Below are 27,077 nucleotides of genomic sequence, written 5' to 3' on the forward strand. Positions count from 1 at the left end.
GTATAGATAATCATACACAGTGTTTTATAAATATATTTAAAACCATGTAATTTTCTCTTATTGAGATATACTTTACGTATCATAAAATTTGCCTTTTAAAAATGTACAATTCAGTATATTCACAAAGTTGTGCAGTCATCATCACTGATTCTAAAATGGTTTTACTATCCCGTAAAGAAACTTTGTGTCCATTAGCTGTCCCTCTTCATCCCCCTTCTTCTAGCTCATGGCAACTGGTAATCTACTTTTGGTTTCCATGGATTTGTCTGTTCCAGACATTTCATACAAACAGAAGAACACAATATGTGGTCTTTTGTATCTACCTTCTTTGCCTTACCATATTTTTTCAGAGTTCATTTGTGTTGTAGCATGTGTCAGAGCTTCATTCCTTTTTATAGCTGAATAATATTCCAAATTCATTTAACTTTGATTTGATAAGTATGCAATATAGAGAAAGAAAACTTTTTAACAGAAAAAGCTGTCACTGCAGAGGCGTTAGTAGAGTTCTTGACGTTGAAGAAATGCTCTGCATTAACATGTAGGGAAGATGGTCTTGAATATGTATCAGATTCACAGAGAAGATGCGCTTTTTAACTGTATCTGCAAAGTTAAGAGATCTTTTTGTTGCCCCCCCGACCCTTAGAGTTAGTTTACAAAATTTAGTAAATACCTCTCACGTTATTAAGGTAAGTTTTCAAAAGTCTCTAACAAACGCCAGCACTTCAAGTAAGATAATGCTTTTTTTTTTAAAAAAAGATTAAAAAAAAATAAAGATTATAGTAAGAAAAAAATTGAAACACTGTGAATTAAAAGTATATGCTTTTATTACCACATAGAATTATATATTTCTCTAAAATTACATAATAAAAATACTTCCTATTCCTCTTTACATTTAATACAATTTTAATAATCACTCCGGAGTCTTTATGTTCTTTTGGAGACAGTAAGGTCTTCCGGGTCAGAGAGAGTGAATTTTTGAATCCTGTATTGTGTCCCTGGGAAAGCTACTTAAGAGTTTCTGAACGTCTTTTGCAAATTGGGTTATTAGTATTTGTCTTTTTGTGAGTTGTGGTTTTGAGGATTAAATGACATAATGTCCTTAAATTGTGTAGTATTAATTCTGACTCATAGGAAACATAGAAAACGAGTGGTTTTATGAGATATTGACTGTGTTTGTCGTCTGTTTCCATTTTACACTCAAGATAAATTAAAAGATGGTCATACCAACTTAGTGTTTAATATTTCTCACATAATGGAAACATTTGTTGACTGATTAATATTTGTTTTCTTGTTGAGCAAAACCAGAGAAACATTCTTTTTTTTTTGTCTTTAGGGTGAAAACCTTTTATTAATTAGAGAACACAACATAAAATGAAATTTAAATTTGACATTTAGAAAGGGCAAAACAAATCCTACCTGATCAAAGTCTTGTTTGGTTGGTTGTTCACTTTTAATGTCCCAAGTCAACATTACAAAATAAAAAGGTGGCACTTCTGCACCCAAGCCAATTTTCTTTACCTGTCTCTTGAAATTTAGACATCTGTGAGCCACTGATTGCAAGAGCATTTTAGCCACCCAGAAGGTGACTGATCTACAGCTTGAAACCCTGCCCCGAGCATAGAATCCCACATACAGAAGATGCTCAAAAACATCTTTGTTTCAGAGAAAAATTTTGGCCGGTGGTTTCTTAAAGGAATTAACCATGGTTTTTGAAGGTTCTAGTTATATTCAAATGTCCTTGATATTATGGTCCATTAGAAAGATATTATGTACTTAGATGCTAAAGGAATCAGTTTTTTATGTAGTGTTATTCAGTAAACATTTTGATTTCATTGCTGATTTGAAGTAATTTTTCCTATATTTTAGTTCAATGAAATTCTTTCAATTTAAGGTTTTTAGAAAGAGAAATTGAGAATCATTTGAACTCTTTCTGTTGGGCTGTTACGCTGTTGATAACTCATCTCCCATAGGAACTTTGGTTTGTATTTTTAGGAATTATGAAATAAGGAGAAATATTTGCATTACTTGCAAAGCTGCGGTTTTAAGTAGTCTGGGTTTTTGCGTTCTGAGATGTATTTTCATTAGTTCCTTAGCAACAAATATTTTAAATAGGGCAAGTAGAAATAATAATCTGGTTAATGACAAATAATATTTATAAATGTGGATATGTAATTCTGTTGTATAGTTAATTATAGACAGGGATAATAAATGTCATTAAATAGGACAAACAACTAGTACAGATACTTAGGAGAATATTGTGTCTGAAAGGATGCCGGCAGAACTCTACCTGCACAGATAGATGTTGATCATTAGCCAAATTATTTTGCTAATTCTCTTATCAATCTTAAGAAGAACCTTCGCCAAAGAGTGTTAGAGTTTTATTGTGTAGCCTGAAAATAATCATAGTGTAGTGCTTTTCCAAAGTATAAAGTTTGCTGACCTTAGAATACCAAACTGTGTGCTTTTATATACACTGAGTATTTGACTATGTATATACTTTTTTTAATATTATATCTTGGCCTTTAGATGGCAGCATTGTCTTTGTATATTTCAGTGGCATAGCTTTTTGTGTCCTTGATGTAACTGGAAAGATAAAATGCTTGTACATGGATTATTGCAGATATTTATGGTTTATTTTTAATTTTGTCCTTTAAATGATTTTAGGGAAACTTTCTCTAAAAATATGAAATGCTTAGCTTTATCTCGAGTGTTACATGGTGAACTTGCTGTCTTACCCAAGGTAGCAGAATATTTGAACGTGCTTATTTGTGGTACTGTAAGTAAGGTAGACTTTAGAATGGGGAAAGGAATCCTTTATTTACCAGAGGGAGCTTTATGCAGGGGTAAAGTGAGGACGATGACTTGACATTTTTGGATTCAAATGATTCATGGTGAAGCAAAGAATTGAGGACTTAGATGTAAAATCTTCCCCCCCAAATAATGGGTTTTTGTTTTACTCATTTTTTGAATGAGACAGGTGCCATACACCTAGATTGGATGTATTTTGCATTTTCTATAAAATGTTATATAGATTATAAAAACAGATCTGAGGAATACAGCTCTAATGAGTGTCTAGCATACTGTATACAGCTGTCTGTTGTCTATTAGCTATAGCATTAATATCACTTCTGTGCAGTACTGGCTACAAAATTATTCTAAAGCCATGCTTAGTTTGTGTATATAGTTATTGATGATCTAGAAACTTCATTAAATATATTTTCTCTGCTTTTTAATTTCCTTGCTCCAGATTCTGCTTCTCTACTTTTTGGACAGAAGTTCTTTGGGCAGCTTTTTATTTAATTTTAAAATGATGGGGTCAGATAGATTATCTACATTGGCTATCCAACTTGATGTCTTAAAGTACTAGGGTTTTATGATTTTGAAACTGGTTTCTATGCTAAGGCTTAGGATCAGCATATTTGATATATATGTGTTATATTTATTTAGCTTATTTTTAGGAACTTCTACTTTGTAGAGTTGAGTTATGAACTAGTATAGATTCTGGAGTTACCTAAGAAACTAGTAATATATTATGAATAGATTTTAGAAAGTTTTTGGGAAATGACGACTGTTTTCTGGTTAAAACTTGATTTCCTGTCAGTTAATTATGACTTTTGTTTTTTTTCAACCTCCTGGTGAATTGTTTTACTAGTTTTATAATTCTGTACCATCTCCTTTGGCTCCTGCTGTAACATTATTTGTAACATTGTTTTTAATGTTGTTATCCTTTGGAGGCTTACATGTATGAAGTTGGATCTAAATTTACCTCTCTTGGTTTCCTTTTTCCAGGCTGGAGGCATTTTAGGGAATGAATGAAGCAAACACTTAAGTTTGAGTTGAACTGAATTCATCCCATGATCCAATTGTTTCTTAATCATGTGATACAGTTAGTTATCTTAATTTTTGTACTTTGATCTCCTTATTTGTAGAAAGGATATAATACTACCTCAGACTTGCTCTTAGGCAGATCAGACTAAAGGAGATTGAGGTGAAGTATGAAATATTGTTGTTCAGTCACTCAGTTGTGTCCAGCTCATTGCCACCCCATGGACTGCAGCACGCCAGGCCTCCCTGACCTTTGCTCTCCCAATGCCTGCTCAAATTCACGTCCATTGAGTCAGTGATGCCATCCAACCATCTCATCCTCTTTTGTCCCCTTCTCCTCCTGCCTTCAGTCTTTCCAGCATCAGGGTCTTTTCCAGTGAGTCAGCTTTTCACATTAGGTGGCCAGAGTATTAGAGCTTCAGCTTCAGCATCAGTCCTTCCAATGAACACCCAGGACTGATTTCCTTTAGGATGGACTGGCTGGATCTCCTTGCAGTCCAAGGGACTCTCAAGAGTCTTCTCCAACACCACAGTTCAAAAGCATCAATTCTTCAGTGCTCAGCTTTCTTTATAGTCCAACTCTCACATCCATACATAACCACTGGAAAAACCACAGCTTTGACTGTATGGACTTCTGTTGGCAAAGTAATGTCTCTGCCTTTTAATATGCTTGTATATAGTTCCAAATATAGAAGTCTTTATTAAAAGCCTTTTTCTTCCTCTCCTGATCGGAGTTCACTTTCTGGAGTCTGCCAGTTTGAACTGGCCTGACAGTTTCCTGATCTCATCCATTAGTTACCCACAGTTTAATTCTTCTTTTGCTGCTTGCTGTAATTTGAGGTTGTTGAAGCAGTTAAGTGAATAGACTGGTAGCCATATTATCATCAACTATGGTAAGTGAGGTAAACATTTGCATCAGAGCTTAAATAGCAGTAACTAATTAAGCATTCTATTAAGGCTTGTCTTTCCTGACTCTTTTGCTTTTCAACTTAGAGTGAATATATTGAGGGATTTGGTCCCCACTACCCTCCAATACCCCCACTACATTCTTGTTATCTTATTCCTGAAATACTCCTTGAGAAGTGAGTTTACTTGTAATCCCTGATATAAGTGATGTACATTTATGAAGGATTCCATTTTATAAGTACTCACTTTGGCTTCCAGAGTCTCCTAGGTTGGATATTCGTCTTCATTGCCTTTTCCCCTCTGAGTGGACAAAGCATTTACTTACATCAAGAGTGGTAGTTTCCAATAAACAGTGGTGCACAAATACGGCATTCTAGAGAAGATGACATTAAGTTATTAAACTTCATCTTGTCTTTGTTACTACATTTCAAAATTTTGCTTTTAGTTTTTGATATTTAAAAAGACTTAGTAGTGGTTGTCTCACTGAGTATTTATCATGTACCCAGGCACAATGTAGTTTTACATGATTAATTCTCACTTATTCCATTTTACAGACGAGGAAATTGAGGCCCAGAGAGATTAAGTAACAATAGATAAATGTCAGAGTCAAGGTTTTAACCCAGATCTGTTGGATTCCCAAGCATTTGTCTTCAAGACCTTTGATCGCCTGGATACATCACAGATGGAGCTAAATCTATATGCCTTTGAACCAAGCAGTAATTTCCAAAAGGCATTATCCCTCTTGAAACATTTACTGACAGGTGCTGTAAGCCATCAAAGGAGGAAGTTAATTGTTAGCATGAGCAGAAGATCCTTTTGCTAGAATGATAACTGATTTTAGGGGGAGCTGCTAATACTAATAGAGATACACTGAACTCTTTTCTAGGAAAATTAGTAAAATTGTCAAAGAGAAAAAGTGTCTTCTGGATAGTATTTACTGTTGATATTAACCCTGTATAAATATAAACATAATTAATTTTATTAGAATTGCACTCGTAACATTTTTTACTTTTCAAAAGCATAATGTATTTTTTATGAAGTTTGTATTTAGAAGCTAAATACTATTTCATTTTTGTCTGATAGATTTAATAAAAATTCTAATGAGTTAATGAACTGATAGCTTTTCACTCTATTCCTTAACATTGTTTAAGATGTTGATTTGGTGCAGTTAAAAATGGAATACCTATTGTGTGCCAGGCACTCAAATAGTGTTAAGGAATTAAAAAAATTATACTGCCAAGGAAATGATATCCTTTTCTAGTGATAAGTGCTGTGGAAATGCCAGTCGCAAAATAAGTCCTGTGAGAGACCAGGGAGGAATCAGGAAATCCTAAAAATATGTTGCTTAATCTCTCTGGGTCTTGATTGATACGTAGTGACGTGGTGATTGTGATGCAAGCAAACATTTTTTGTGAGAAGAGTGCTGTTGTGGGAAATAGCATTGACAAAAACAAGGCATCAGAAAAATATATGGAATGTCCAGTTAGTAGTGGGTGTCAAAGTAATGTTAGGATTGTATCGTGGTGGGGGAAGTGTTCGTAGTTGGGTCTGTGAAGGAGGGTAGGGACCAGGTTGTTAAGGTTCTTGAGTGTCATGCTAAGAAATTTGTGTGTCTCTTGGTAACTGAGATTGTAGTTTGAGATTTCTAATTTGAAATGCGGTCAAATATTTCAGTCTTGTATGTTTTCTAATTTTAGGAAATTAAAAAAATTCAAAATACTGAAAAGAGTAATAACATCTGTAATATATGCCTGTTACCTAGACATTGACAATTGTTGGCATTTTGTTAAATTTGTTTCTTCTTGAATTAATAAAGCAAATAAACTTGAAGTCTCTTGTCTTACATCCCATATTACCACTATCTCTTTCTAGAGGTAACTACTGTGATGATCTAAAACGCTTAAAAAACCAACAGCTTTAGCAAACATAATGGACACCACAGACAACAGTACAGTATCACTCAGCTGTGGTCACAAGTAGTTTGTCTCTGATGCTAAATGGTTAGCTTCTGGTCTGACATAGTCTGTCAGTCTGCAAGCCCCTTTATTTACTTTTAAGTTGTTTTTGGTATTTAGCTTAATGAATATGTAATTCCTTCTTTTAAACTTTTAGTGTTCTATATATGTATATATCTCTTGTTTATCCATTTCATATTCAGGGACCCTTATATTGCTTCCATTGTTTTGCTTTATAGGTAAGGTTAACAATAAAAACTTTGTGCAAGTCTCTTGGCTTATCTATGAGGATTTCTCTGGGATCTATTCTAGAAATATAATTAAAGGGAGCTAAAATATCAGATATACTTTGAAATTTTTGATAGATGATGTCAAATTGCTCTCCATGAGTAACTGAAATTATGGTTTACAGGTGTATCTTGCTGATGGATTGTCAACTCTTTAAAGGGTAAAGAGTATCATGTTTCCTTTTTATCCCATCCACCCACATGTTGGCACATAATAGACATTCAATAAATGTTGGTTTAGTGACTAATGGCTTACTTTTGAATTGGATATACTTTTAAAGGTATTTCTTCTAGCATTTGGGAACATGCTTTAAAAAGTGGATGGACTTAAGTATGTAAATAAAAGGTTGAAAAATAGGTTAAACATGGAGAGTCAGTGGTTTTCTGACTTTTTAAGTAAGTAAATTTCTTTGATCTAGTTACTGTACTAATGATATTGTTCTTCATTATCAAGTTAATCTAGCCAAAGTCATTAATGTTCTCAAGGATTATTTTCTGGGGTAATATTTTTTAACAACATGCCATTCTGATGAACTAGAATATAATTTTTATCCTTGTCAAGATTACATTGACTCGTACCTTCCTACCATTAATAAAATTGGTTTTATTTTGTTCAGTGATATTCAAAAGATGTACTATAATTAAAAGCCAAAGTTATTTGGCAAACTTGAAAAAAAGTTAAAATGTTATTTGACATATTTTTAAATCTGCAGAAAGAATACATTTTTATTCATTATATATTCTTTGATAGAGATTACCATCTCTTTTAAATCTGTTTTTCTCTTTTCCTCCTGTGGGTATCTTTCTTGTCAGGTATCTTGGTAAGGACTTAACTGAATTGTACTCCTTCATTTTAAAGGCACAGAAAACCATGAAGAATGAGTGCACATGTGTGTATCTTTCTTCTGTATACCAGTGTGCTAGAGGGCAGGCAGTAGCTTCAATAATATCCAAATAATTTTTCTTTGGATTGCATCAGTTTTTTTTTTTTTTACCCAGCATGTTTATTTAACTAATTGTATTAATTTAATGACATTAAATTTAGTTCACAGGTTTTGGGGCCCCATCAGCTGATGATAGGAGCTCCTCATATTCAAGCAGAATCACAGGTTGAAGCAAGCTTAGTACTAAAAACTCTGATACAGATATTCCAGTGTTGATAATGAAGAATTTATTACAGCTCAGAGTTTTGTTGTTGTTGTTGTTTAGTTGCTAAGTCGTGTCCGACTATTTAGTGACCCCGTGGACTGTAGCCCACCAGGCTCCTCTGTCCATGGGACTTCCCAGGCAGGAGGACTGGAGTGGGCTGTTGTATCCTTCTCCAGGGGATCCTCCTGACCCAGGATTGAACCTGAGGCTCCGGTCAGGTCTCCTGCATTGCAGGTGGATTCCTTACCACTCAGCCACTAGGGAAACTCAGAATAGGAGACTCAGATAGTATTTGCATATTGCTTTTTTTTTTATCAGATTCTAGATTACTGAAAATAAATTTATTCTGGGTTTAAAGTTTATAGTTGATAGGTTATCCCTAGTATTGCAGTTCTTTTACTGGTGTTATTTTCCTCGTACATACTCTGTAGTTTAGATCCTTTCTTTTTTTTTTTTTTCCCATTTATTTTTTAATTAGTTGGAGGCTAATTACTTTACAATATTGTAGTGGGCTTTGTCATACATTGGCATGAATCAGCCATGGATTTACATGTATTCCCCATCCCGCTCCCCCCTCCCACCTCCCTCTCTGTCCGATCCCTGTGGGTCTTCCCGGTGCACCAGGCCTGAGCACTTGTCCCATGCATCCCACCTGGGCTGGTGTAGATCCTTTCTTTTTAAATGTAATTTTTATTTACTTTTTCTAGGAGGGCATATTAAAAAATCAGAAAGAGATTTGGAACAAATCAAATTATTTCTCAAATATAAATGTGAAAGTGCTGTCTCAGTCTCTGGTCAAGTGCTGGCAACAGTTGATACTGGGTTGAGATAAAGAGCCCAATCATTAGACTTAGCAAATAGAAACTTTATAAGGTTAAATGACAGTGGAATGCTGGGAGTACATTAAGTCTGTCATTTATGAGCACACATTCTTCAACTACCTTTCTAGGCTGTCAGTCAGCAAGTGAGATGTGTTGCTTGGATCTGGTGAGAAGTTTTGGCTTATAGCTATCACAGAGGTGTTAGTGTATTAAGATGTACAAGACTTAATTCCATTTACTGTTCCATTCCTGTTTTCCATTTACTGTTTTCGTGATTAGGCTTTAGGGGAGAAGAATTTCTCTTTTTCTTTCTTTCTTAAGATGTGCCTTTCAGAAGGTCTTTTATAAGCTACAGTTGAATCTGACTACCAGGCGATAAGATGCTTCTTTTCAAATATTTTCTTATAGTTATTATCAAAAGATGCATTGTCATGAAAGTGCACCTAGACATCCTGTGGTAAGGACTGTTCCTATTTCTGCTGCAGACTTTGCTTGTCCATATTACCTATATTGTTTTTTTTTTTTTTTTTTGCTGTCTTCATGTTCTTGTTAAAGGTCTAGAATGAGTTACCCAGATGACAGTATTGGGGCAAAATCTTTCCCTTGGACTGTATCTTCTGGTTTTTAGTAGCTGAGAAATTGAAGCCAGATGAAATATGTACTATTTTGATATTACTTATTTTTTAACCCTCCAATTGCTTCCTATTTTATGTTGCCACATAAAATTTAGGTTGCAGAAAAGACCAATATTGTATTTTTCTTTAATGAGTGCTCTACTTCACTATTTTTGGTTTCTAAACTATGATAGAAATTAGTTACTCCAGGTGAGTCCTTGGGAGTAGAAAATTTGTTGAGTCTATTGCCAGGTTTTCATTGACTATTTTTGATTTAAGCATAATATCTAGGTATTTATCATTCACTGTAATGTGATACATAAACAAATATATTGCGATTTTGTAATCCAAAGATAAATAGTTATATATCAGACTCCTAATTAAACTATGTCTGGGTGATTATTCTTATCTTTTATTTTCCTCTTATTGAATATTTATCTCTGAGAAAACAAAGAGGAAGGTATATATTTATATTCATTGTTTTTAAAATGCCTATCAAATGACTATAGATTATAAAATTATTTTCATCATTTAATGCTAGATTTTTGTTTTGATTCCTCTGAGAACAAGGTAGAATTAGGTTAAGCTGTAACTTGTAGGTTCACTGAGTAGGAATCGAAATGTAATTCCATGCCTGTTTACTAGGTTAATGTTAACTTTAAATATTTGAAGATACTTATAGTTTGATATTTTATATGTTCTAAGTTCTTGCAGGACACAATTTTGTACACACACATATATTGATATATTAATAAGTACTTTTTAATCATATGTAATTGTAGTCAGTTCCATTGTGTAATCTATCATATATTTTCATAAACTACAATTGTTTCAGGCTTATGAGTAAAGAAGTTAAAGGAAAACAGTATGAAAGATAATGGTATATGGTATATTCCACTGAGTTCTGTCATGACCTAAGGCATTTCTAAAGACTGATTTTGTTATTTTTTATATATACAACCCGGAAATACTCTTGCTAAAATACTATATTCATCATTTCAGGAACTTGTAGTGGTTGACTACAAAAATGTTCCCAGCTAGCCTATTTACATTTTCTGTTGTCATCCTGCTTTCTTCCAATATGTGTTCAGGCTGAACTAAAAGATGATTTTTTTGGTTAAATACTCTTTAAGAATTCTACCACATTTATTACTTTCTAGTAATCTGTCAACTTCCTTTATTTTATTATTTCTTACTAATCCATTGATAATCTGTTGTAGGTTTCAAGGCTTCAGTCTAATCATGTAAGCTCCTTAAAAATGGGGATGTCTTTTTTTTTAATTTGTATATAGTAACTGACTGTATATTTGTTAATGTTTTGACTAAATGGTTAAAAACTAATCTTTTTATACTTAAAAATTATAAATTTTCTAAAAAGGACAGTTAGTTAAGATGAACCATTCTGTTCTTAAATCTGTTTGGTTTTCTTCTGGAAAAATTCTTTTTGTGCCCGAAAGAAAGATCTTAAAAATTAATATCTTTAATGAGGCACATGTCAGTCACTTTAAGTATGATTATTTATACTTTAGTATGTATATATAATATAGCTTTTAGTATAAAAGATTCAGTTTTTATTAACAGCTAAACTGGTGAAATATATTTATCCTATAGTGGTGTTAAGTGGTTTTCTTCATTAGTGTTCTTCCCAGAAAAATGGCAGTCATACTTGGAGGAAGTAAAATCTTTCCTCAAAGATAAGAGAGGTATGTCCTCCTCAATAGTTAAGTAGTTTTTAAGAACTGATTTTTAAAAACTGAATGTCAAAGCTTGTGACTTTAAAGTTTTTCTTTTTTATTGCAAATTACCTGTTAGATACTTGGTTTGCATTCTATTGAGGATATTTGAGTTGTTTCAGTGCTTTCACCAGTGTATTTTCCTCCTTTGCTTTCAGAAAACTAACAAAAATCTCTTGAGCTTGCTTAGAATTGTGGTCCTTTTTCTGTTGTCATTTTTAATCACTTGATTTTTCTTAAAAAGATGAAAGTTAACAAATTGCATCTATGTTTGTTTAGAAGAGCTTGCTTTTATTGTTGCAGTTAGAGATAAGTATAATATTTGATACATATCTTGATTGCATAGTAGCCAGAAAATATATCAAACATATCTGGCATTAAATTTAATTAGAACATCAATAGTGCATGCTTTCAACATGATATACCATGCAGAAGATTACACTGACAATTTTTAATACTTTATATTATTTTTTAAATATCACAAATTGGTTCCATTTATGTTATTATCTTTTTTTTCTTTAATATGTCCTAATAGTTTTATAGAATCAAAAATTAGGGAAAGAATACAACAAAAGAAGCATAAATAGGTATCTTGTTAGAATAATGTAGTTTATTTCATTTTCTTGGAGAATTAAGTGGCATTTGGAAAACTTAAGGAAAAAATTGGGCAGGTATTGGGTCAGCAAGCTGTATTGTTTATCCTTGGATTAAATTGTGCTTTTTCAATTTAGAAGTGCTACCTTTTTCTGGTATACCTAGATGACTTTCTTCTGTAAAGTCAGTCTGAGTGTGTATATAAGCATCATCTGTTTTTATATATTAACGTTTGTTTAAAAACCATCACATTATAATAATATACTTGATGATACTTTTAGATAATAGTCAAGATAGACTTTTTTTTTTCTTTTTAAGACGAGTAAAATAGTGCAGACTACTGGTCAGTATTGGTATAGGAGGTATTTCACATACAGTCTTTTTCAAAGGTGTCAATCATTATCAGTTGGTGTATGGATTTGCCCAGTGTCACAGTTTCATTCTTCAGATGTGAGAGCCTTTCCCCTTTCTCTCCATCAAGGCATATCTTTCTTTAGCTGTTGTACATGTTAATTTCTCCACTTATTGGAATTAACTTGTAATCACCTTAATGCTTACTCCTCACCTTTGAGATGTTGTATTTATCCATGTCTAAAGTTAGTTGTTTTTATGCATTATAATATTAAAAGTATATTGTTTGCATGGGTATATTATTGATCAAGTATTTCCTTCTTCTGACCTTTCCTTTCTTAAAAAAATAGTGACTTAACCTTGAAAGTGATCTTAGAAGGCCTCTAAACCTGCTTTCTGCAAATCCTTTTATTGCATGCCTGATGAGCTGTGTGTGTGTGTGTGTGTGAAGGTTTTTTATTAATGAATATGTAAGAACTCATGGAATATTCTAATGACAGTTGAAAACTTATTAGTGAAATGGTATCAAAGTGGTATTTGACCAAATTTTTAAAATTTCTAGCATTAAAAGTTATTGTTATTAATGCCTTAAAGAAAGCTTACTTATACTCACCACATTGTTTAAACAAAACTGGAGAAACTTATTTTCAGTACTGATTAGTACCAAATTAGTGTGAGAATCCACAATTTAACAATCTAAACCGTTGCCTCTTCTGAATATGTGCATTGTTTTAGGGGACCTTCCCAATTTAGGTGGTGTATGGTGCTAAGTAGTGGTTTCATTTACAATTAACATGCTCATTGACAGCTGGCCCTTATTAGTCTCACACCATGGGTTTGAAACTTTTTCCTTAAAGCTTTATAGTTGAATTACAATACTCTGTGTCCTTTGTTTTCTCCTGGAAAAGGATTTAAACAAACTTTCTATTGCACCTGTTGAATATGTATTTCATAGTAACCACCATGAAGTTTGCAGCATTTAAGAAGATGAAGAAGCAGAGATAAAAGATACATATTCAAGAAAGCTTGGTTTCACAGTTGGTGCATAATCCCTTCTGCTGTCATTGGTACCCTAACCCTGGACCTACCACAACAAAAGAAGCTGAATTGGAAATTGTGGGAGCTGGGGAGCCTTCAGTTGGCAGCCCATCGCTTGGCCCATAGGCGTTGTCAGGTCTCAGCTTGATGCCCTTTATTCTTTCTGACAGATGTGAGGTAGGGTCTACGAGGGGGAAGTCATTACTAGAGAGAGGGCAGTGTCAGATCAAAAGTAACCAGTGATCAAACAAGGTAAAGGGCTGTGGAAAATAGGCTCTCTTTCTGGCCTCAACACCTGCCTGATCACTGAAGGGAATAGTTCTTCTGTGTCAGGGCAAGTTGATTTTCTTTGATGTACAGTGAATTAGAAGTCAGAATGGAAGCTTCACTGGAGTACAGAAGATTTTTACATCCTAGTTCTTGAGCAGTTTAGATGTTTAAATGTTTTACTTTAATTATCTAGAGGTTATGGAGTCATTCTCTGTAGAATAAAATATAAGGACTCACCCATACTAACTTGGCTATCAATATTTCTTTAAAGATAGTATTAATAACAAGCAAATTTCAATATAGTATACTGCAGGCTGAGAAGTCATCAGACTGTTTCTTTCAAACATCTAGTTAGAACTAACTGAACATTTATATAATCATAACGATGTATAACACATGCTAAGCCTGGCACATAGTAGGACCCTTCAGGGGTGAAATTTCAAAAGTAACCTCATTAAGTAATTTTAAAAAATTGAATTAACTATTTCTCCCTAAGTGGGAAAATTATTACTGTAATTATAAGAAATTATTTTTGTATTTTGTCTTAAGGTAACCCTTTCTAACCAAGTTATTTGAAAGAAAATTTAATGAGACAGTCTCACCTAGGTTTTATATGTTATTCTTTTCTTTGCCCTTTCATCTTTGTAAGTATGTGACTAAAATATGGAAGAGGATGATATTTTTATCTTCATTAGTTTTCTATATGGATAATTTGACAATTGAGGCATATTTCTAAAAATTTCAGTTTTTCTTCACATTAAGGTTAAAGATTTGACTGCTACTAGATTTCACTGTCTCAATTTTTGGTATTTTAAATACTGCTGAATTTCATTCAGGTTCATAGTTAGCAGTCATTTGTCTTCAAATGAGAATTTACTTGAAGTTACTGATTTTCCAGGAAGATAAGTAAGTGGCTCAGCCTTTTAAAAATTATTTTTAATCTGATAATTTATCTGCTCATCTTTGCCAAAAGCTTCATATTTTTCTGTTTTTGATAATTAGGTAACATAAATCTTCTTTCTTCATTCAGGGTCTCCTTTTTAAGTATGTAATTTGACTTAGGAATTCTAATATTGGCATTGAGTCAGGTGTCAAATTTCTATTTGATTAATTTCATTTGGAATAAAATGTCTTGTAAATTAATATTCTGTTTCTATTTTTGAAACTTCAAAATTTAGGAAATCTTACTACAGACTCATTACACAATCTAAATTTTAACATAATGTCTAAGAATGATATAATTTAGTAAATTTAAGGAAAGTATTTTTCTAATCTTAAACTTGATACTATTTAAATCTAATTTTTAAAATATTCTCTGTTGCATTCTTATGTTCTTTTTAGATTGTTAGATTGAGGGTTCAGTGGCTCCATGTTGGTCTCTTGGATTTTGTAACTTCCATTTATAAATTGTTTTCATAAATGTGGAAAATGAGGTCTTTTCTTCCTAGTTTTGATATACTGCAATTGTAGCAATTCCTGTTACTTGATTTATAGGTTAGAAAATTTACTTTTTTAAGTGGTAGTGGTAGTTGGTCAGGATTATCTAACTAATTATTAATTTGATATGGAGGTAAGTGAATTTTAACCTTACCAAATGACCTTTATGTTTTGCTTACCAGTTTAGAGTATCACTGGTAGTTTAATAAATCCAACCATTTTCATCTTTCATAAGAATAAGATGATTGTACTAAATTTCTTTGACTGCTACATATATTATGACTTTTTAATAACAAGTTTTGGGGGGAATAAAAACTACATTAAATATTTATATTGGTTTTAAGACTTTGATTTTGTGCTTAGTCATATCTAGACTCCTTGTGACCCTTTGGACTGTAGCCTGGCAGGCTTCTTTCCCCATGGGATTTCCCAGGCAAGAATACTGAAATGGGTTGCCATTTCCTCCTCCAAGGGATCTTCCTGACCCAGGAATTGAACCACATCTCCTGCATTGGCAGGTGGATTCTTTACCGCTGTGCCATCAGGGACGCCTCCTGTGATTTTAGAGCCACTCAGGTGTAGAATGGCTTCCCTGGTGGTGAAGATATATACATATATTCATATCTGCCTTTATATTTTTGCAAATATGGTTGGTTATACCTCAGAGTGGTTCATTCTCGGTACCTAGGTATTTTCTGTATATCTAGGAATAGTTAGTTTAATGATATGTAAATATTGAGTGAACTAACTGATAAAATATTTTTGGAGATCACATTAGCACATTTCAACTTTGATTGCCACCAATTTTTTCCTTTGAACAAGTTACAACCAATCATATCTGTAAGAATGTGGAATAGAGAATAAATTTTTGTACCAGTTTCTACTTTCAGAGAGTTTCAGTCTAAATGGAGATCTCAAATGTGTGTGTATATATGTGCTTATACATAAATACATATGTAATATATATTTGTGTCTATATATTCAAAATAATATAAGATAGTGAAGTAATTTCAACTTAATGTAATTTGAATTTAAAAGGGAGTTTTTTGTTCCCTGGATTATGCTTCTTTGCTTTATGAAGGAGTCTGAGGTGTCCACATTGAGGGTTGATTTGTCTTTCTTTGCTCTCTAAAGTATATCTTAGTGAGATTGCCTGAGTGATAAATACAGCTGGCATTAAGTGTTTAGGGTTATAGTTTGAGAAGCTGCATGCAGTTCATTCCATTTAGTGTTTTATAATGTAAGGCATACCTGAAGAAGCAAAGCAGTAAATCCCTTGCATGCTTCTTAGAAGTGTCAGATAGCTTCAGGAAGGTATGGTGGTTTAGTTTTGGTATAGTTCCTTTGGTTTTTCTCAGTGTAGACCAATCATTTAGGTAATTTATTGGAAAAAAAATTATTAAATACATTGTGGTTTTAGAAAAAGCAGAGGAACCAGAGATCAAATTGCCAACATCTGATGGATCCTTGAAAAAGCAAGAGAGTTCTAGAAAAACATCTATTTCTGATTTATTGACTATGCCAAAGTGTTTGACTGTGTGGACCACAATAAACTGTGGAAAATTCTGAAAGAGATGGGAATATCAGACCACCTGACCTGCCTCTTGAGAAACCTGTATACAGGTCAGGAAGTGACAGTTAAAACTAGACATGGAGCAACAGACTGTTCAAAATCGGGAAAGGAGTATGTCAAGACTAGATTGTCACCCTGCTTATTTAACTCATATGCAGAGTACGTCATGCGAAATGCTGGGCTGGAAGAAGCACAAACTGGAATCAAGACTGCCGGGAGAAATATCAATAATCTCAGATATGCAGATGACACCACCCTTATGCAGAAAGTGAAGAATTAAAGACCCTCTTGATGAAAGTGAAAGAGGAGAGTCAAAAAGTTGGCTTAAAGCTCAACATTCAGAAAACTAAGATCATGGCATCTGGTCCCATCACTTCATGGCAGATAGATGGGGAAACAGTGGCTGACTTTATTTTTCTGGGCTCCAAAATCACTGCAGATGGTGATTGTAGCCATGAAATTAAAAGACACTTACTCCTTGGAAGGAAAATTATGAGCAACCAAGACAGCATATTAAAAAGCAGAGACATTACGTTGCCAACAAAGGTCCATCTGGTCAAGGCTATGGTTTTTCCAGTGGTCATGTATGGATGTGAGAGTTGGACTATAAAGAAAGCTGAGCGCCAAGGAATTGATGCTTTTGAACTGTAGTGTTGGAGAAGACTCTTGAGAGTCCCTTGGACTGCAAGGGGATCCAACCAGTCCTTCCTAAAGGAGATCAGTCCATTGGAAGGACTGATGTTGAAGCTGAAACTCCAATCCTTTGGCCATCTGATGTGAAGAGCTGACTCATTTGAAAAGACCCTGATGCTGGGGAAGATTGAGGGCAGGAGAAGGGGACGACAGAGGATGAGATGGTTGGATGGCATCACCGACTCAATGGCATAAGTTTGAGTAAGCTCTGGGAGTTGGTAATGGACAGGGAGGCCTAGTGTGCTGCGGTCCATAGGGTTGCAAAGAGTCGGACACGACTGAGCGACTGAACGGAACTGAATACCTAGCAGTGGAATTGCTGGATCATATGATAGTTCTGTTTTAGTTTTCTGAAGACGTACATTTTAATTTAAAAAGCTACACTGCATATTCTGTTCTACAGGCTTCAATATTTGTGAATATTTTGGCTCTTCTTTCCTTTTGTTCCCCACTAGAAATGATAATGCCTATAAATTTCAATGGTTTTCTAGCAGAAGAATATATTTTCATATGTACCCTTTTTATTATATCTTGTTGATAGCTTTCATAAAACTAAGAAGCATGTCTTCTCTACATACTATTCTTCATCTCTCTGCCAGGTGTTTTTGTTTTTCTTTTAAATAGTGACCATGTCTGCTGCTGGAGTTTTCTGAGAACATCAGATAGTTTTACTCTTAGAAGCGGGATAAGAATAAACAACGTACTTTAAGAACTCCTTGATACTCTTATGTTCCGTTATATCATTAAGGGAGATATTTTTCTTGTGAGAAGTAACTGATGCTTTCCTTTAGACAGACAAAGAAACACAGTGACCCCTTTTAGTGCTTGCTTATTCTCATCAAAAGGGTGAGGCAAGATAGCTTCTGTGTCAGATAGGTATTGATTTCAACTCCAGCACTACCAATGACCAGTTTATAAGTTCTGAATTTCTAAAGCACTTGGATTTAAATTTCTTGAAGATTTGATTTCCTTAGGTTAAATGGACATGGGTTTGAACAAACTCTGGGAGATAGTGAAGGCCTAGAAGCCTGGCATGCTGCAGTCCATGGGGTTGCAAAGAGCCCAACACAGTTTAGCAACTGAGGAACAACAGGTATTTAAATTGGAGATGATACCATTTACTCTGCTTGACCTTTGATGAAGTTACATGGATTGGGATGGTGTATATGTATCATCAAACAAGGCATCTTGGCAAATAGCAATTCATAAAATGTTTAACTTTCTCTCTTTTCTTGTTAACTTCCCAACTGCCATTTCAGTTCTCTCTCTTTATGACTGAAGAAAACCTGGAATGGAGTTGTTGCCAGAAGGTTGCTGCTGGTGAACGTTTTCATTGTTGAGCAGCTTGGCAAGTGGTAGAAGTGACTGTTGGTCCCTCTATACATTTGATAGGGCCCAGTGAGCCTTCCATCTTATGGGGCATTTTTGGAAGTGTTATTTTAACCCCTAGTATTTGTGTTTTTTCAAAATATTACGTTTCTTTTTTTTTCAATTTATTTATTTTAATTGGAGGCTAATTACTTTACAATATTGTGGTGGTTTTTGCCATACATTCTATGTACGTTTCTTACTGCTTTTATATTTTTCACTCCTAGTAACTTATCTACAGTGGTTATTCCAGTCTTACTTTTTTTCATGAATGCCTATCATTTTCCTTGCCATAAGCTCCCATCATTAGCAGTTAAATCCTCCTACTATTTAATGGGGAATATGGAAATTGTTAAGTATGAGCTATATCATATCATCTATGATTCACTTTATTGTAAGTAACAGATAACCTGACTCAACCTGCTTAAACAGTAAGATGTTTATTGGCTCATAACTGCTGTGTGTGGAGGTCGGTCAGGCTTTCGGATTGATCTGACTCAGTGTCTTTCACTGTGTATGTATGAAGTCTGTTCTTTCTGACTCTGCTTCGCTCTTTTCTAACTCATCTTCAGTCTAAGTCTGGATCCATTTGTAGTTCAAAGATTGTTGACAGTAGTTCCTAAGTACATGTTGTGCAATTTTGTAGTTAATTACTGTTTCCTAGTACCGTTTACAACATACCTAGTATGTTGTGCTTAATTTGATATTTGGGTGCAAAATATAAACATGGAATAATTGTTCATCCATTTACCCGTTAATGGACATTTGGGTTGTTTCCAGTGTTTCAACTATTAAATATAAATGTGCCGTGAATATTCATGAACAAATCTTTAATGGATAGAGGTTTTCATTTCTCTTGAGTGAGTGCCTAGGTTTGATATGACTGGGTCATGTAGTTTGTGTCGCTTAAATTTCACTCTATGAATAACTGCCAAAGGGTTTTACAGAGTGCTCGTGCCGTGTTCTGCTCCTTCCGGCAGCGTGTGGAGGGTTTCACGGAGTGCTCGTGCCGTGTTCTGCTCCTTCCGGCAGCGTGTGGTAGCTCCGTTTGTGCTCCATCCTCACCAGCAGTGGCAGTGGCAGAGTTTTAGGTTTTAAGTCTGAGTGGACGTGTGGTGGTATCTTAACTATGGTTTTCCTTTGCTTTTCCCTGATGTCTAATGATGTGGAGCACCTTTAATTGTGCATGTTAGCCATTACTCTCACTTCTTTTGTGAAGTGTCTGTACAAACATTTTTTAAAATTTTGGATTTCTTTTTATCAATTTGTACATTCTTTATATGTTTTAGATGCAAGTTCTTGTGTCAAATATGTGCATTGTGGTTACTCGCTTGTCTGTCTTTCCTTTTCCTTTTATTTTCCCTTGAAGAACAGGTTCTAGTTTTGAGGAAGTCAGATTTATCATTTCTCCTTAATGATGACTGCTTTTGTGTCTTGTGAGACAAGACACAAAACTTTTGGCTAGTATCAGCTGTTTTTTCTTCATTACTGTGTGTATCATATTCCTCTGCTAGAGTGTTAACTCCAGAGTAGGTAGCTTATCTGCTTTATTCATAGATGTATCTTCTGCCTAGGAAATGCCAAGCACATCGAAGTTGTTCAGGAGCAATTTTTGAATGAATGGGTTTTGTCTGTCTTATAGACTTGGAAGTTTTATACCAGTTAAGCAACAAAGCAGCCCCAGGCTCCTGGGAGCACCATTATACATTGCTTGTCTTTTTCTCTTCCATGCTCTGCGTCTCACCTGTCCTCACACTGTCTTGATTGATTCCTGGCTTCCCCAGTCCTGCTGCTCATTCTTTTGTTCTAGGCCCTTTATTTTTGTGTCAGTAGCGCAGTTATTTTCTTAAGCTTGCCAGATGCTACCCTCTTCCCTTTAGGGTTTACCTGTAAACCAATTTCAAACAAATCAGTATGATGTTTACTCTGTTTCTCAAAAATGCTGCTTTTTTTTTGTTGCAAACTGACTAAAGTTTACTGTGGATGATGAGGTAGAACCTGCCATCTTAATATTCGTCTTTCCCTTTGTTCTTATTTTTCACAGTGGTCACCTTTGTTTATTCTTCTCCTTTCTGGAATACTATTTCTTTCCCTCTTGCCAAAATGAATTCTACTTACTCTTTAGGACTTTTACTTATTCTTAAGATCACATCTTTGCCTAAATCGTCTTGGCGGAGGGGTTCATGCTGTCATGTTTTACCCTTCTGTATTGTTTCTTCTTTGTTAAGAATTCATATCTTCTTCTTCTTCAGTAAGGTTTTGGTTATAGAGGTGATGCTTCTTGGTTGATCACTTTTTTTTTTTTTCTTGAATGAATTTGATGGTGACACTGCCTGAGAAAGCAGTGCCTTCTATTAGCTTTTACCTTGTTTAAAAATAATTTTATTTTTAATTTTAAAACATACATAACATAAAATTTTCCATTTTAACCATTTTAAAGTGTACGGATCAGTAGTGTTAAATACATTCACATTGTTGTGCAACCATTCTCTAGAACTATCCATCTTGTAAAACTGAAATTTTATACCAGTTTAGCAACAAAGCAATCCCATGCTCCTGGAAGCCACCATTATACTTTCTATCTCTGTGAATTTGATTCCTTTATCTCATATAAGTGGAATCTAGAATCAGTGTTTGTTTTTTGGTGTTAGCCATCTTAATGGATGTGATTTATTATCTCATTGTGCTTTTGATTTGTATGTCCATAATGAGCATCTTTTCATGTGCTTACTGGCCATTTGTATACCTTTGGAGAAATGTCTGTGGAAGTCCTTTGCTCATTTTAAAATCGGGTTATTTTCTTGCTGTTGTTTAGCTGTAGGAGTTCTTTGTATGTTCTTTGTTTATTAACATGTTATCAGATATGTGATTCAAAAATATTTTCTCCCAACGAATAGGTTACTTTTTCACTCTGTTGATTGTTTCCTTTGATGCACAGACTTTTAAATTTTGATGTAGCCCAACTTATGTATTTTTACTCTTATTGCCTGTGCTTTTGGTGTCATATTCAAGAAATGGTGGCCAAATCCAGTATCATGAAATTTTCCCCCTATGGTTTTTCCTGAGAGTTTTACAGTTTTAATTTTATGTTTAGGTCTTTGATCTATTTTGAGTTAACTTTTGGATATGATGTAAAGGAAGGGTCCAACTTCATTCTTTTTTGCATGTAGGTATCCAGTTTCCCCAGCACCATTTTTGAAATGACTGCCCTTCCCCCATTGAATGGTCTTGCCACATTGCTGAAAATCATTTGACTGTATAGGTGAGGACTTACTTCTGGGTTTTCTGTTCTTTCCATTGATCTATATGTCTGTCTTCATGATGGTACTATACTTTTGATTACTGTAGCTTTATAATAATTTTTTTGAATCAGGATATGTGAAAGCTCCAACTTTGTTCTTTTTCAAAATTGCTTTGGCTGTTTGGGGTTCCTTGAAATTTCATGTGCATTTTAGGATAGATTTTTCTGTTTCTGCAAAAAATGATGTAGGGATTTTGATTAAACCTATATATATATCCCTTTGAGTAGTATTGACATTTTAAATATTCCAGTCTGTGAACACAGGGTGTCTTTTCATTTATTTGTGTCAACTTTAATTCTTTAAGCAATGTTTTGTAGTTTTCAGTATACAATTCTTAAGACCCCTTGGTTAACTTTATTTCTAAATATTTTCCATTTGTTTCTATTATAATAGAGTTATTTTCTTAATTTCCTTCTCAGATTTTTCATTATTAGCCTAGAGAAATAAAACTGATTTTTTTTTTGGTTTTGATTTTGTGCATCTCTGCTATACTGAATTAATTATTCTAATAGATTATTTTTTAGTTTAATATTAGGGTTTTCTATGTATAAGATCTTATACTCTACAAACAGAGATAATTTTGTTTCTTTCTAATTTGGTTACTTTTAATTTCTTTTTCTTGCTAAATTGCTCTGACTTTGACTTCCAGTACTGTATTAAATAGAAGTGGCAAAAAATGGACATCTTTGCCTGTTTCCTGAACTTCATAGAAAAGCTTTTATATATACTTATTTCACTCCTGAGTATGGTATTATCTGTGGTATGCCCAGTTTTCTCTTGGACGGTCTTGGTTACAGCCAGCGTTCACAGTAAACTGCTTCTGGATGTAAACTTACCAAGCTTATTGGCATTAAAGTTTTAAACTTGGTCTTCTATTCCAGTAAGCACCTCAGTAATATATTTAATGACTTAACAGGTGTTCATATGGCTCTTGTGATCTTATCATTCTGTTTGGGAAATCTATTAAATAATTGATGGCATTTTACAAATGATTTAAGAGAGCTAACGTAGTACTTTTTGCCACTAATATTTGGCAGGTCAGCCATTTTGATTTTAATTTTTGGAGAAGTTACTGGATCAAAAATAACATACCAAGAAATCTTGCTTCTATTCATTTCCATATTCTCCCTTGCTCCCTATATGTAACCTGTGTTTTTAATGAAAATATAAGAAAATAGAATAATATATTTTTATATTTTTTCTTAAATAAAAAATAGTACTCACATAAAGAATGGCATGCTATTTATACAAAAGTTAAATTAGTATATATACTGCACTTTTATTTTTTTCATTTCATAGATCTCTCATAATACGATTATCTCTTCCATAAGATTGCTTTCATTGTTTTTTTGTCTCTTTTGTAACTGTGATATAGCAGTTAATTTTTTGGAAGTAGCATAATACATTCATTCATGTATGTACCTAATTTGTGCCAACTCTCTTGCTAGTACAAGAATTATTAGGTCAGTTATACATTTATAATTTTGTGTAAGTTTATTTGTAGGAGGCATTATCAGAGTAAGATTGCTAGTGCAGTGGGTACAGGACCTGTGATATTGGTAGATATTCCCGGATTCCCCTCCTTAGGGGCTGAATCATTTTGCGTTCATGTAAGCAGTGGGTATGTATTGAGAGTGATCATTTCCCACAGCCTTGCTAGTAGCGTATTGTCAATCTGCTTGATTTTTGCTGTTTCGATAGGCAAGAAATGGTATCTGAGTTAGTTTTAATTTGTATTTATCCCTTTATGAGTCTGATTGGGCAGCTTTTCATATGTTTAAAAAGCCATTTGGATTTCTTTGTGATTATTCATCATTGGGTTATTTTGCCACCAAGTTGCAGATCTTTCTCTCCTGTGTTCCTGGAGCACTTGTAATATATGTTATTAATTCCTTGTAGGAGTTCTAAATTTTTTTTTTCCATTTTGTCATTTTGCTTTAGCCTTTGCCTGTAGCACTTATGCCATGCAGAAGTTTTATTTTTTAAAGATTTAAAAAGGTGCGTTGGTCTCCCACCTCCCCCTTTTGGCCTCTGAATCTTCGGTTACAGTTGGAAAGGCAGAAGTACTTTCTGAATGGACTGTACTATCATCAACCACTTAAATTGTACAACCTAGTGTGTGGGAGAGACACTGAAACATTTTCAGGACAATAGGATGCAGATATAGTTTTATATAATAGCATTCAATACCAGTCTGCATTTGTGTAAGTTAGAGGCCACTTCATATGTAAAGAAAGTGTGGAAAGAGTGTGACCATTCTTTCCAATCTGCATTAATAAAAGACATGCATTTAAATTTGGTCAGCATTTGGGAAGAAGCATCCTTCTTTGCTCTTGTATCCTCAAAGAAGCAGCAGAATAAATATTATAAAATCCTGAATATATCTCTAGCTGTAGTCATTTCAATATCAATTTCTTTCAATTTAATGCCTTATTGGTAATATATTCAGTAATTAAAGACTTTAAATGTGAGTATTGCTATAGATTTGACCTATTACAATAAGTGCATACATGCCACATAAGTAGTAGTAATAATATTATATTTATTGCAACAGCTGTTAGGCAACATGAAAATTATGCTCATTAAATATCACTGAATACATATTATTATGACACCCTTGCTAAGTGAACCAATTGGTGATAATTTAAATTTAGATTTTTGTCATAAAGCTTTGTTTGCATAAATAGGGGTTAAACTTGTGCTTTTTCTTTAAATGAATTTGTATGATTGTTCTGAAATTAAAATCAGCATTGTCTGTTAAATTGTTGCAAAGCTAATCTTTTTTAAAAAAAAACTTTGAAAATAACCTAATCAAATATAATATGTTGAAAATCAAAGTTTCAAAGGATTATGGAATTACTTTAGCTGTTTATTTTTAATGCAAAATGTTGGATTTTCATTCTAGAATAAGCTGGAAATTACATATTTAGTAATTGACCCTCCATTAGTTCAAGCAGAAATTGTGAGAAGCAGAAAACAGTTTTGGCTTCTCTCAGATGTCAGTGTTTAATAAAAAATTGTCAAAACGTTTATAGTTCTAGCTTATAAAGATTTTGTTTAAAGCATTTTTGTGTTCAATAGACTTGTAAACGTGATTGAATTATTATAGTCCAATTATTTTTTTAGTCTTTTTTTTCCTCGACAAGGGAGAAGAAATGAAAAAAAATTTTTGGATGCTTTCCAAGAACTCTATGTGTGTGCATGAGAAGTTCTAATCACTTGCTTCAGGTCTGAGTTTTATTGGACAGGCTTGTCTGGTGGGTTAAAATCCCCTCATGCTGTCGCAGATGATAACTAGCTTATTTTCCTCCCCTTAAAAATAGCAAGGGTTTATTTTTTATAGCTGTCTCCGACCTGGGGACATAAGCCACTTTGGCTTCGTATGATGCTGGCTTAAAGAAAAGAGTGCAATGTGAAAAGACAAAAACAAGCAAGGGCGTGAAAGACAAGGTAAGGAAAGGAGCAGACTCAAGGTAAAAGAGCAGGAAATGTCGAAGATTAAAAAAGGTGAAATGCGTTCAAAGGTAGTGAGGAGGGGGGTATGCAATGCAGATCTTCTGAAGGAGGATCTCATTGTCATCTTAGAAAATGTTTTTTGAGGTGATGGAATGAAATTTTTTAAAGAAAGTAGTTTTTTTTTTTTTTTAATTAGGGATATCAAAATTGAGTAATTTTTCATGGTGGATAAATAATACTCAAGGCCAACAGATCACTTTTGGACCTTAGGACACAATTTTAGATTATACTTGATAGACTTATTTTTCATTGCACACATTTCAGACACACATATTTGAGAAAAAATATTGCTGCTCACTTTTTGGTAGTATCTAGCCTAGGTTTTAGAGGCAATTATTCTAGTTTTTTTACTTTTAGAGTATTGATTTTTATTTAAAATATATAATTTTTAGGGGTGGTAATAGTAATTATTTTCAGTATTAGTTTGCATTTATTTAAAAATAAAATATTTTAAAATATTTAGGAAATAACAATTTAATGCTGATAAGAAAATGTCAAAATCTTGACATGATTTCAAATGTCTTATGAAGTAAATTCTGTTGAAAAATTTTAGAAATTCAAGTTTTTTCATTTGTTGACACTTTCTGTATGGCAGTGCACAGCTAGCATTCATTAAATATAACTTCCCCCTAATGGTAGTTGCTTGTCCTGACAAAAATAGGACTGCTTTAATCCAGGAAATATGATACTTAGTTTTTGTTCCACTGTAGGTTTAATGCCACACTGATAATTTAAATATCTAGTACATCTTCTGTTTTAAAAATGTCTTTATGGGAATTTTCTTTTTTTATGTTGATAATTCTGCTTGTTCTGCACTTAGAATGGTCCCTTTCAAGAATTAGATTGGTTATATAAATTTAACACTGTTACATGGAAGAAAACTAAGTGGAATGCCTTTTTTGAAAATATTTCTTTTGTTATCTGTATGTGTAGAATAAAACTGTTGGAAGGCAGCTCTGTTCCTCCCCACCTTTTGTCTTTCAGGGGGAGTAGACAGCAGAATGTTCCAGCTGTGTCAAATCAGGCATGCTTGTGTTTGGCCTTGATTTTGGGATTTGCTGTAATTTGTTTTTTAAATGAATATGTAATTTCCACTGTTGATTTTTATAGCTGTAAAGTTAAAAGAACTTTTAAATTATTAATTACAGTTGTCTTATCATAAATGTAATGGATGTTAGACAGTTGTTTTTGTAGCCATCACTTGTTTGGCTTATCACTTTAAATGCCATAGATGGGAATGTTAAATGTTTCACTGTTTGAGAGCAGTCACATTGTATTCCCTATCTTGTTGCTAGTGATTCTTTGTACTGGAAGTCTCTCAAACCTATGAAATTAGACTGCTCTTTTCTCTTTTCTATTTCTGTTTGCATCCAGTGCCAGAAAAGCTTAATTAAGCACAGTTTTGGTGAAGAAGAATGAAAATAATATTTTAAGAATTATATACAAATAGTAAAAGATATCAAATGCTATCCATCTTTAAAACTAATTTCCAGTTCTTGCGTAAAATTCCATGTCATTTTTGCATGTTGGTTATTGAGGAACATTTTTTTGGTATGCATTTATTCTTTTAGCAATATTGGATTATATGGGGCCTGTTTAAAAATTGAAATAGAAATAATTGCAAATAGATTAACATATAGCACAT

At 33.7% G+C, this 27,077-nt stretch overlaps 1 protein-coding gene across 1 annotated transcript in view; it reads left to right on the forward strand.

The window, feature by feature from the left end:
- The window catches only part of LOC122439416 (F-box/LRR-repeat protein 17-like), a 165,248-nt gene that overhangs the window by 42,456 nt on the left and 95,715 nt on the right, over window positions 1–27,077 (forward strand). The window lies entirely within an intron of this gene.

Source organism: Cervus canadensis, chromosome 4 (assembly GCF_019320065.1).
Source record: "Cervus canadensis isolate Bull #8, Minnesota chromosome 4, ASM1932006v1, whole genome shotgun sequence".
NCBI lineage: Eukaryota > Metazoa > Chordata > Mammalia > Artiodactyla > Cervidae > Cervus > Cervus canadensis.